We start from the raw sequence: 13,113 nt of genomic DNA, 5'->3' as shown, positions 1-13,113 counted from the left end.
CCAGGGCTGCCTGGGCACAGCAATACGATACACACACACACACACACACACACACACACACCTTTTTTTGGTTTATCAAGACACGGTTTCTCTGTATAGCCCTGGCTGGCCTCAAACTTGCTCTGTAGACCAGGCAGGCTGCCTCTGTCTCGGAGTTCTGGGATTAAATGTGCATGTCACCATAACCGAAATTGTATATTATATCTTAAGCAAATATGTTTTCAAAATTGTATTTCTTTACGGTAAGAGAAGTCTGTCTCCTGGTGCTGGGTATTGGCCTGAGAGGAAAACCTCCGACCACTCAGTCACAGCCCCAGCCAGACCTTGTTTTTTCTGAGTCGTGTTAAGGCCAGATGGTGATCTCTCTATCCTCTTGCCTCAGTCTTCTGAGTGCAGAGATTGCAGGAAGAGCCATAGTGCCTGTCCAAGCAAGAGTTCTGTCCTACTTACACATCTGAACTCTCAGCGCTAAAATGTATCCGATAATTCTTTTCAGTACAATCCTAATTATATCCAAGGTTATAGAAGGGCAATAAATATGTAGTAAAAAGTCAAAACTAATCTATTTCAAATGGATCAAACTTGTTCATCTTGGTGAATTTTTAAGAATAAGTTATTTTGGTTCACTGGGTGACAGAACTTAAACATCAAATAACTATAAATTTTAGAGTAATACTACCACAAGTATTTATTTTTATTTTTGATGTGTGTGTATGTATGTATTCATGTAAGTATGTATGTATGTTGTGGGAGTAGAGGGTGGCCCAAGGAGGCCTGAAGGAAGAGCTGGATTCCCTGGAATGGAGTTACAGGTGATTGGGAGCCGCTCAGTGTGGGCGCTGGAAACCAAACTTTGGTTTTCTGTAAAAACTCTTAGATACAAAGCTAGCTCTCCAGCCCCTACAACAAACATGCTGGCTAAATTACTATCCTCAGCTCTTTCACTCGTTTATAGAAGACACCTTTAAAAAAAAAAGGAATTAATAAAAAACTAAGGAGGATGAAAAAATTTCAAATCCCAACTCATCCAAAAGACCAGAATGTGCCTTACTTAAAGCCCGGGCTTTCCAAATGTATGAAATAAAGGTATTATTATGGGTTTCTGGTCTGATAATTAATGGATTAACTTGCAGTTTGCAGTCTACCTGAAGATACAGTTAAGGTTTTGAGTTTAAAATATAGTGGTAATCTAATGTATCCAACATTAGATTGTTTGGGTTTTTGATTTTTTTTTTTTTTGGTATTTTATGTATCCTTGGCTATCCTGGAACTAGTTCTATAGACAGGGCTAGCCTCCAACTCACAGAGATTTACCTTCCTCTGCCTCATGAGTGCTGGGATTAAAGGTGTGCACCACCACCACCTGGCTCCCAAATGGTTTTAAAGTGAAGCATTTGGTAAAATGTATTTTGCTGTATGTATCTTCTACATACATGTGTCTTTAGTATCAATATGTTTCATGTCAAAATAGAGCCGGCTTGGTAAAAAAAGTTCTTAAAAACCTGCCTTTGCTTAAAAAAACCACTGACTCAAGCCAGGCTTTGGTGGCACCACGGGTCTTTAATCCCAGCACTTGGGAGGCAGAGGCAGGCAGATCTCTGTGAGTTCAAGGCCAGCCTGGTCTACAAGAGCTAGTTCCAGGACAGGCTCCAAAGCTACAGAGAAACCCTGTCTCGAAAAAAACAAAACAAAACAAAACACCAACTCCTCACTGGGACCCACAAAGTAACTAAGAGCAAGAGGAAATCCTGGTAAGTCTCCCTTCACTTCCCAACTACACTCCTTAATTCTGCACATGGGCATCACTACCCAGGAGTAGGCAATATCTAACCTCTGATTTCACTTTGAGGCGGAAGGAATAAAGAAGAGTACCTTCTAATGTCCTATTCCAGATCTCCCCAGCCGCCCCCACTCCCCGCAAGTGTCGAAAGGCCTCCAAACAGTGTCCTAAACCTGCAGTCACCATGGATTCCACAAAGAACGGAACCTCATAGAACAGCGATGACCCAAATGAGGGTACTGTCCGTAACAGCAAGGCAGCACCCTGGAGCATGATTAATTATCTGAGAACCAGCTTGTCCCTTACTGTAATAAGAACTCCTTTTTGACCACCTTGCAGAACCAGAAAGAGACAATAAACAAACAAACCACACCTTGATCAGCAATGCTTAGCTTTTACCTCTTGCCCCAGCCACCATCATGCTTCCTTCCTGTATCTAAATCTATAAAGCACCACAAAGAAGAGCATGGGAACCCCTCTTTTTGTTCCTCTTCCTAATGCATGGTGATTAAATCTCCTTTCTCTGCTTTACACTATTACTCATTTTTTTCACTCACATAATTGGGACAGGTGGCTGAGCCCAGCGTGTGGAAACTGTTCTGAAATTCTTGTTATAATCTGAGCAACCCTTTCACAGAATAGTCTAAAGATGATTATGTCAAAAGGTCAAAAAAAAAGTTTATGTAGATTGTAGGCTAAAATAATAAAGAGAAATATGATGAAAACTACAGGAGATAAAGAAATAACTTTGTGATTGTGGAGTAGGACACTATTTCTTAGACAGGAAACAAAAAAAAATAGCTAGGTATATGCATATAACCTTAGCACTTAAGAGGCTCAGGCAGGAGGACCACAAGTTCCAGACCAAGGAACATGGTGAAATTGTCTCAAACAAAACAAAACAGCAACCTCCCAAAAAAGCAAAGAAAAATAATACAGATACAGACTTCAAAATCAGTTTTGTATTTACAGTAGAAGAAAAAGTGAAAGGAAATATAATAGCACATTATGTATGTGCATAATCAACAAAGGGTTTATACCCATAACCATGAAAACACAAACAAGAGATGACACACCTCCCCCTGTGGCAGTAGATGGGACCACTGTCCTGTTCTGTGGAAGGACTGCCAACCCTCCACTTAGGGCCCCAGACTCGTGAGCCTGCAGTAGAACAACGTCCTACTGACACTTGGCCTCTAAACTATGAACATGATGTGTATTTCACACAAGCATTGGCTAATCTTTTTGCAGTTTTTTTTTTGTCGTTGTTGCTGTTGTTTGTTTTCTTTGCTTTTACTCTGTAATAAGAACAAAGAAGGAAGTCTACTCTAGCAGCTCAATTTCAAGCACAAGAATAAGTAAATCCACCCACACTGGAAATGAACAAGAAGTATTTTTCTAACATTATATGCAATAAATATGGGAAAAGAAGTCTAATCTTATTTGTTTTTCAGGAACATGTTAAGACCTAAATGAAACCATCATGTGAAGAAAGGTGGCAAAATGAGCACTGGTAAGGCGGAGCAACAGAAAACAAAACTCTTAGAATTAAAGAGAACTTTAATTGGGTGTGATTTAGTGGGAATATACATTGGTACAACTTTTAACACTATTCAACCTATGAATAGCAAACATATGAACATCTAAAGGATCCCTGTGACCTACCCCTACGCATACTCAAGAGATGCTTACTTACGCACACTTAGATGTAAGGCTATTCCCAGAGCATTACTCATATTAGAGTGGCAGGAAACAACCAAGTGCCATCAACTACAGAATAAATCTTTATCAGTGCATGCAAAGGTTATACGGAAGCAATAATGTAATCTCAAATATTAAGAGGCCAGTCACTAAGAATACACTTAGTATTATCTTGTGTTAGGTTTATCACTACTTCTTTGAAGTCAGTTCTCTACTCAAAAGGCAAAAATATTTTATAGAAGGAAAAAGACTGTATCATGGGTAAACAATTAACAGTATTGCCAAGGAAGTCTTAAAAGGTTGAAAAACGAAGCCATTATGTGACAGGTGTGGGAGGGAGGTTAGCGCTGCATCAACAGTCTCCTTAGAAACACATGGTCAGTTTACATAAGTCCAGCAATTTCCTGTGGACTTGTTAACTCTCTAAGTCAACACATAAATCAGCTTCATTTGCCACAAGCATCAATTATTGATGCTCCCTCCTCCTGAAAACAATTAAATATACAGGGACAATAAAGCAAAGAAATATTGTGATTAAATAGTATAAATAAAATGTTCCATTACCAAATCTGACAGGAACTGGTTTTATTTGCAATTCAAGTGAAAATATTAATGTGATTAAAAGACAATCTGTACAACTGAGAAAAAGTCACTGAAGTAACATGCAAGATTTTGAAAATAACCAAATCTAAATTTCAGATCATACCTAACGTGCACATGAAATTCTAGGATAGATTTGTTTTACTATCTATCAAAAATTCTTAATTCTCTAGGACTCTAACTTTTCTTCATATGAACAGAATCTTTAAATATTGCAATTAATATCCAAGTATTACCTTCAAACAAAGCAAAGTTTCTAGTCTATGAATTAACAACCCTTTTTGAAACTTTGTAGAACAGAAAATTTGTTTTGTTGGGCAGTGGTGGCACACACCTTTAATCCCAGCACTTGGGAGGTAGTGGCGGATCTCCGTAAGTTCGAGGCCAGCCTGGTCTACAAGAGCTAGTTCCAGGACAGGCACCAAAAACTACAGAGAAACCCTGTCTCAAAAATGAGAGAGAAATAGAGAGAGGGAGGGGAGGAAGAAGGAGGAGGAGGAGGAACAAGAAGGAGGAGAAGGGGGAGGGGAGGAAAAGGGAAGGGAGGGGAGGGAAGGGAAAGGGAAGGGAAAGGGAAGGGAGGGGAGGGGAGGGGAGGAGAAGAATAAAGTGGGCTGGGTGGTGGTGGTGCATGCCTTTAATCCCAGCAAAGGCAAAGGCAGGTGGATCTGATCTACAGAGCAAATTCCAGAATGGCCAGGGCTACACAGAGAAACCCTGTCTCAGCAAAACAACAAGAAGCAAAACCAGAAATAAAGTGTCATTATGTAATGTTACCGTATTACATGTTTATCGTTAGTTTCCCCTTCGCCCCACCTTTGCCAGCCCTATCAAGATCCTGGGTCTTGTGCCTTGCTGTACTGAACTTTTATCCCTAGTGCTCTCCTTCCTGTACAGCTTCCTTCATACAACTTACAGCTCTTTGCATGTGATTAAAAACTACACACACACTAACAAAATACCCCTGCTTAAACAAGTCAGTAGAGAGAAAAGGAAACTGAGTTTTCAATTTGTTAACCACTGCATAAAGAGGGTGTTTTAAAGAAGTACGTATTGTCTTTAATTTTCTGAGACTGGGTCTCACTACATAGCCCTGTCTGACCTGTAATTTACTAAATTCATTTAAATTTACAAAAATTAAATGAGCTTCAGCAAATTCGTGCAATAAATACTAGGCAGTTATTTTAAATAATGAAGCATGGGCCAGCAAGACAGTCAAATATTCAGGAAAAGGTTTATTGCCAAGCCTGAGAACCTGAGTTTGAGCCCCACATAGTAAAGAGAACTAACTCTGTTCAAATTGCCCTCTGATTTACTCAATACTATGGTACATGGATACCCACCCATATATACAAATAAGTAAAAAGATTTTTTTAACTGAAAAAAAACCCACATTTTAAAACCTGGATATAAATTTATAAAATAGGTTGCTTCATAACCCACATATAGTTTTTAATAACATAAAAACAAATAATAAATACAAATATATTGCACAAGAAGTACGGTCATTAACTGCTAAGCCATCTCTTCGTTCCTGCCCTTCCTCCCACAATAACTTTTCACATAGCACTCTAATCCCTTGATCCTATTTCACTACCTACTCAAATATGAGTGACATATAAACAGATATTTATAAAAATATATATAAATTTATATAAATTAAAGGCACCTTTAATCCCAGCACTCAGGAGGCAGGTGGATATCTGTTATCTGTTAGGTCAAGGCCAGCCAGTCAGAGTAATGCAGTAAAACCTGCCACAAAATCTTAAAAAAAAAAAAAAAAAGCACAGTATTGGAAATTTAATCAATAGAGGACTTAATTAAAAAATGTTAAATCCTTACTTTTTTTTTTTACAGCTGTTAAAAATAAGAACAAGGGCTGGGTAGTAGTGGCGCACACCTTTAGTCCCAGCACTTAGGACGCAGAGGCAGGCAGATGTCTGAGTTTAGGTCAGCCTGGTCTACAAAGAGAGTTCCAGAATCGCCAGAGCTACACAGAAAAATCCTGTCTCAAAACAAAACAAAACAAAACAAAACGGAACAAGAGAGAACGATTAAGTATTTACTTTTAACTGACACACATAGTTTATGCATGCATAATAATTATATTACTGGAACACAGTCTGATGTGTACATCAACACATATAAAATAATGATCAGGATCAGGATAACTCAAATTTCTGTGAAAAAAATCATTAACATTTTAATAGAAATTACACTGAATTTTCAAAATACTGAGTAGCACTGCCATTTAGTGAAATTCTTATCATCTTAAAACTCTTAGTATGTCTTTTCATTTTTTGTCTCAAAGGTACTTTGTAGGGCTAGAGAGATGGCTCAGCAGTTAAGAACACTGGCTGCTCTTCCACAGGACCCTGGTTCAATTCCCAGCACCCACATGGCAGTTCACAACTGTCTGTAACTCCAGTCCCAGGGATCTGACACCCACACAAAGACATACATGCAGGAAAAACACCAATGCACATTTTTAAAAAAGTTTTAAAAAGGATGTATTTTGTAGTATCACTGTAAATCAATAATATTCTCATTTAAATTTATTTATTTATTTATTTTGATTGGGCTTATCGAGACAGGGTTTCTAACCCTGGCTGTCCTGGAACTCACTCTGTAAGCCATCTGGCTTCTAACTTAGAGAAATCCACCTGTCTCTGCCTCCTGACCGCTGGGATTCAAGGTATGTGCCACCATGTTCAACTCAACCTTAGTTAAATTTATTTATAGGTTTTAGGTGCCTTTTAAAAATCTCTTCATTTCTAGCTGGATAGAGGAAGGCATAAGCCTTTAATCTCAGCACTTGGGAGGCAGAAGCAGGTGAATCTCATTAAGTTTGTGGACAGCCTGGTCTACAAAGCAAATTCCAGGACAGTCAGGACGGTTACACAGAGAAAAAATGTCTTGAAAAACAACCACACACACACAGACACACACACACACACACTGATGTCATGTGCCACATTTATCAGTTTGTACACACCAAGACATCCTTATATCCCTGGAATATAGCCTATTTCAATTGTAGGTATAATATTAATGCACGGTTGAGCTAGATTTTTTTTGTTGACAATTCTTGCATCTCTTTACGACACATATTGGTTTAAAGTTTTCTTTTTAAATAGGTCTTTGTCTTTGATATCAGGCTAATGGGCCAATCAGTGATTTAATTAATACAGTTTCTGTGTGGATACTTCGAAGCTAAACTAGCCTGGTGGCCGGGATGAACAAACTGTCTCCTTGCAACAGTTATATAGATATTAAGATTAATAGGTCAATAGTCATCCACGTTTGTTATACTTATAGTTAGACTAATCAGGTTCTTTGGATACAAAGATATTGCATTCTGCATAGATAGGTAATCTTCAACTACTTCAAAGAGCTGTAGAATACAGCATTTAAATAACTTGGGGTTCTGTTAAGTGAGTCATGATTGCTCCTGGCAGCACCAATTCCAGAGAATGTTGATCATCAAAGACATTCCACTTGGAGCTTGTTTTCTTCTTGGCAAAACTGGCCTTTGGGCAAGAACTGTCCATGCATCAACCATTGATAAAATGCACGATGTCCAAACAGGACAAGCAGGATACAAGAAAAAAAAAAAAAAAAAGACTGTCAAATCTTGTCAAGACAGGGTAAGACAGTTTTGCAAAGTTTCTCGCCTCTGAAAATGGTCTGTCAGTTATTCTAGCCCTTAGTCAAAGTTGGTTGCTCCAACGTTGCAAATGAGGCATTGGGTGATTGTCCAGGTAGCCAGTTGTCTCTGTCATTTGTTGCACGTTTTAGAAGTTGCATGACTGCACTTCCTGCTTATTCAAGTAATAATTTCCCTTCGGGTCTTCATTGGGGTTGAAGACTAGATAGTTATAGTTACTCTCCTCTCATGACTTGGCCAAGTTATTCATTATACAAGACTTAAACTCATTGGGATAGAATAATTATTTAAACATTTATTACATGCTTCTTGCTTGATACTGTTTATGATGGCTGTAATTCTAATTTTAATACGAGATATTTGTTCTTATTGTATCTAACTTTGTATTAGGCTTAGAACTTTCTTCTTTAAACAAAAGGAGGAAGTGCTGTAGGAATTCCTTTAAGTTACCCGCCCACTTGGGCGTGGCCTTTTATACTATACAGCCAATCTACAGTGCATCTGGCCTCTTTTCCAGTTGCAGGATTCTGCTGCTGTTCCCCATTCCAGCAGAGCATTGTGATCTGTGAGTCTACCCCTAAATAAATAACCTTTTATTATTATTATACTCAATTCTGGACTAGTGTGGGATTTCTTTTTAGCATCCTTCATCATCTGGTGATTTCTTTCTAGAAATGAGAATTGGATGAAGTCCCCAACAAGACTGCATTAGAACCTACTCTCTTTTTACATCTCCTGACACATATTTTTAACTAATATTCTGGCCTGCTAAACCATCCCTTCATCATTAGAGAGTAACCTCTTTTCAATTTTTTGTTTAATTTAATGTATATTTTCTCTACTCGCTTTTGGTTTCTGCTTGTGGAGAATCGTTTTTGATCCTTTCATTTTTAGTGTTTATGTACCTTCACTAATGAACTGGCTTTCTCGCAGGCAGCATATAAAAGATAGTTATATCTTTTAGCTGAATAACTGAATCCATTTACATTCAAGGTTATTACTAATAAAACATGTTTTTGCTGGGCATAGTGGCACAAGCCTTTAATCCAAGCACTTGAGAGGCAGAGGCAGGCAGATCTCCTAGAGTCTGCAGCCAGCCTGGCCTATAGAAAGAGTCCCAGGACAGTCAGAGGTACATAGGAAAAAAAAAAACCCTATCTCAAAAAAAAAAAAAAATTCTTGCTGTTCTGTTAAAATACTTTTGGTTGTTTTGATTCCTTTGTTCTTTGGTAGTTTTCTCTGATTCTTGTGAGCATCATTTCATATTTTTTTTTTGACATTTTCATTTATTGCAGCTACTCCAGTAGTAGTCATTCCCTTGGCTTTTGTTGTCTTGGAAAGTGTTTCTTCTTCAATTCTAAAGAATAATTCTAGTAGGTACAGTAATATTGGTTGCTCCTTTCCATCGCACCCCAAAATTTTGACATCTATTTTGAGTTTAATAGCACTTCCCTTCATTATATTTTTGGGTTTTTGTGGTGCTGGGATCAAATTCAGGCCTTTGTGATGCTAGGCAAGAGCTCTACCACTAAGCTACATGCACAAACTAACTTAACACCTTTTTTCTTGCTATTTTTAGAATTCTCTTTACCTCATACTTTTGGATTTACTATAAGCCTTGGGGAGGATCTTTAAAAAAGAAAAAGAAAAAAAGGCCAATCTAAGGACTCTTTTGAACCTGTTAGACCTAGATATCCTTCTCTTCCCTATTATTTGGAAAGACTTCAAGTATTTCATGGAATAGACTTTTTCCACATAGGGTCTTGCTGTGGAACTTTCTACTCAGTTTGGCAATTCTCAAACTGACAATCCTCCCAAATCATTGGGTAACAGGTGTGCCCTATCACAACTAGCCACCTCTTAACTTTAACAATATATATCTTTATTGTTTATTTGTCAATTCAACATTACCTCTTGATGCTCATTGTTGAGAGAAAGCTATTAAAGGTGGCAATCTCCCCACCCCTTTTCCAGCAGTCTATCCCTTTTATTATTATAATTGTCACATTCTGCCCTGCAATCCTAGGATCTGTCCATTCCTATGGTGACTAAAGGCTGACACAAAGTTGAAAATCGAGAAATATCACTTTTAGCTGGGTGGTGGTCGCTCTCTCCTTTAATCCCAGCACTCGGGAGGCAGAGGCAGGTGGATCTCTGTGAATCCCAGCCTGGTCTAAAAGAGCTAGCTCCAGGACAGGCTCCAAAGCTACAGAGAAACCCTGTCTCGAAAAACAAAAGAAAAAGAAAAAGAAAAGAAATAGCACTTCTATAACTATGTCATTATTATTAAGGAATCCCAGTCCTGATACAGTTCATTTTCTATTCTGTGGTCCAATGTCACACACAATCTTACAGCTATATGAGAACAAAAACAAACAAAAAGTTCCTAGATTTAAGGTCAAGTGCACTACTGCAGTCCCATTAACTGCGTGTCATAGTCTAACATGGTCCATTAACAATGATAATTTCCTCACCCCAATTGTTTGGATTTCCATGACATCTTTAAAGACCTTACTTTTGGTTTTGTTTATATTCTTATCCTATATCATACCAATTTTTATTTCAAGCTTTCCATAACAGTATTCATTCCACCAGGACCTCCTTACACAAATCTAGAGTGACAGCTTTCTAAGCTTTCTAGACAGCTGTCTACCAAAGTCTTTTCTCTGCTCTTCTGGGATGGCTCAACGTTATTTTAAGACTTTTTCTCCTTGTTCTTAGTTTGGTTTTTCATCTTGCTTAGGCACATCTCTAACATCAACAATAGGCCAGTGCCAATGTGAGAACTCCACATATATAAACAGGATCATTTGACTTACAGTATTAGGTTAAATTATTTCTCAAGAAAATTATAAAGTGTTACTATTTTCATGGAGTATATAACGTGGCTGCTAAGTTTCCAGTGCAACTGGCAGTCTAACCAGACCTTCACTTATTTAAAATTGACTTCTTTCTTCCTGGAGTCTTCAGAATCACATCCTCATCCAGGGAACTTTGCAATTTCATGATAGAAGAACTTATTTGGGTGGTGGTCTTTCATATTCATGGTGCTAGCTAAGCACTTGGTTTTTCTTTGGTCTATAACATAAAATTAGTATGAATGGCTTACTCTCGTGCTCAAATTTAACTGTATAGATACTTAACAAATGCTAGAGGAATATATGGGTTCCAGAAATTAAGACACTAAAAGAAAAACCCAGGAGGCAGGACAGCTTCAAGCACTCTATGTGAGGCTGACACAGACAAATGGCTACAAACTGAGGTTGAAGAACCAAAAGACTCAGTGAAAGGATGTTTGAAGGATGCTTTTAAAATAAATTCTGTTCCTTAAAAATAAAACCTCAAGTATACAAAGCCTCAGAAGACCTGCCACAAACACAAGTTCATTTTGTTGAAATCATTCAAGTCAAAAGAGAGAGCCAAAGGTAATAGGTGACTCAAGAAAGACAGAAATGGGAACTGGAGAGATGGTTCCACAATTAGGAGCACAGGCTGCTCTTTCAGAGGTCCTGGGTTCAAGTTCCAGCACTCACATGGCAGCTCACAACCCTGTGTAACTCCAGTTCTGGCCTCCATGAGTATCCAAGTAGTGCACATAGATAAATGCAAACAAAATAAAAATAACAAAAAATAATAATTTCTTTAAAAAAGCAAGAAAGAAAAGGGAAGCAATGGGGAGATGGTTCGTCTGGAAAGGTGTGTGTGCTATAATCATGAAAATCTGTTTGGACTCCCAGCACCAATGGAAAGGGTCTACTACAGTACCTAGCACATACATTACTATACTCCCTCTGCTGAAGAGGTAGAAACAGAAGAATCCTTAGGTCGGCCAGTCCACCACAATAGCAGTCAGTAAATTCCAGGTTCAGTGAGAGACCCTGCCAAAGTGGGACTAGAGAGACAGCTCAGCTGGTAAAGGTATTAGCCTCACAAGCATGGCAGCTTGCATTCTATCATCCCCAGACTCCACATAAAGATAGGAACCTAGAAAGAACTCCAGTTATCCTCTGACCTCCACATGTGAGTGTGAGCGCACAGGTACAACACACACACACACACACACACACAAAGTTAAAACTGAAAAATAAGGTGGACACTTGGGAGGCAAAGTCCAGCAAATCTCCAAGTTCGAGGTCAGCCTGGTCTACAGAGTGAGCGAGTTCCAGAACTACACAGAGAAACCCTGCCTCAAAAAACGATAGACAGACAGACAGACATAGAGAGATAGATATAGACAAAGATAGAGAGATAGAGAGAAATGAATGAATGAATGAATGGTGGGCAACTTGAGAAAAAAAATCCAACAGACCTCTCAACTCCACTCAAAAATTCATGCACACAGGAGTACACATAAACACAAGCTAGAGAGGAACTAATGAAGATACAAACTCACACACAGGCACATACACATTCATACTCACCAACACACAAAAATAATGAGGTATCTTGTAAAAGCACTTACCATCAAAAAGTAAAGTTGCAACCCAAAGAAAACAATGCCAATACAAAACAGAAAGATGAAAATCAAAATTTTAATAAATTCTTAGAGATCAATAAGCTCAACACACAAATAAGAAAAGAGGCCTGAGCATGGTGGTGCGCGCCTTTAATCCCAGCACTTGTGAGGCAGCGGCAGGAGTTTGAGGCCAGCCTGCTCTACAAGCGACTTCCACAGTAGTTAAGGCTACACAGTAAAACTCTGTCTAGAAGAAAAACAAAAAAAATTCTGTGTGTGCGTGTTAGACACATACATACATACATAGACAAACAGACAGATCAAGAGAAAACAAATGATATCAATAATCTGTGCTAACAGATACTGAATGTAGAACCAGACACCTAGCTAGAAATAAACATTTACAAAAGCAGACATTTTAGGCTTCAGCTATAACTAAGTGGTAGAGCATTTATCTCACATGCACAAAGAGGGTAGAGTAGCACAGATACTGTATCAGGTTGGTAAGCTTATCTGCAAAGGGCCAGATAATAAGAGTCTTGGGCCAACTATTCAGCTATGCTGCTGCAAGAACAAAAGGTAACCATGTACAGCACAGAAATGAGCCATTCTGGCCCAGTAAAATGTAGATACTAAGATGTAAAATTTACCTATTTTTCTCGTTATGAAATATTAATCTTATTTTTTAGCTCTTAGATGTATAAAAACTATTTTAGCTTGCAAAACATGTAAAAACAAATTACAGTGAGCGCTATTTAGTTCTTTGTTCCCAGTTTGCCAATTCCTGTATTAGTTTGTTAAAGAAGTCTCAATTTCATCCAAAGGAATCTACTGAGATTATTTTTCTGTGACCAAATAAGCAATAAGCAGGCTACAGTGCTACAAGGCCTGACTCAGGAAGGTGAAACA

General features: G+C 38.3%; 1 protein-coding gene across 6 annotated transcripts in view; it reads right to left on the bottom strand.

Annotated features, from left to right (window-relative positions):
- The window catches only part of Ptbp3 (polypyrimidine tract binding protein 3), a 77,922-nt gene that overhangs the window by 52,425 nt on the left and 12,384 nt on the right, over positions 1–13,113 (bottom strand). The gene's annotated exons all lie outside the window — the stretch shown is intronic.

The sequence above is a fragment of the Myodes glareolus genome, chromosome 16 (genome assembly GCF_982192425.1).
Source record: "Myodes glareolus chromosome 16, mMyoGla1.1, whole genome shotgun sequence".
Taxonomy (NCBI): Eukaryota; Metazoa; Chordata; class Mammalia; order Rodentia; family Cricetidae; genus Myodes; species Myodes glareolus.
This window is presented reverse-complemented; position numbering and strand designations above follow the sequence as displayed.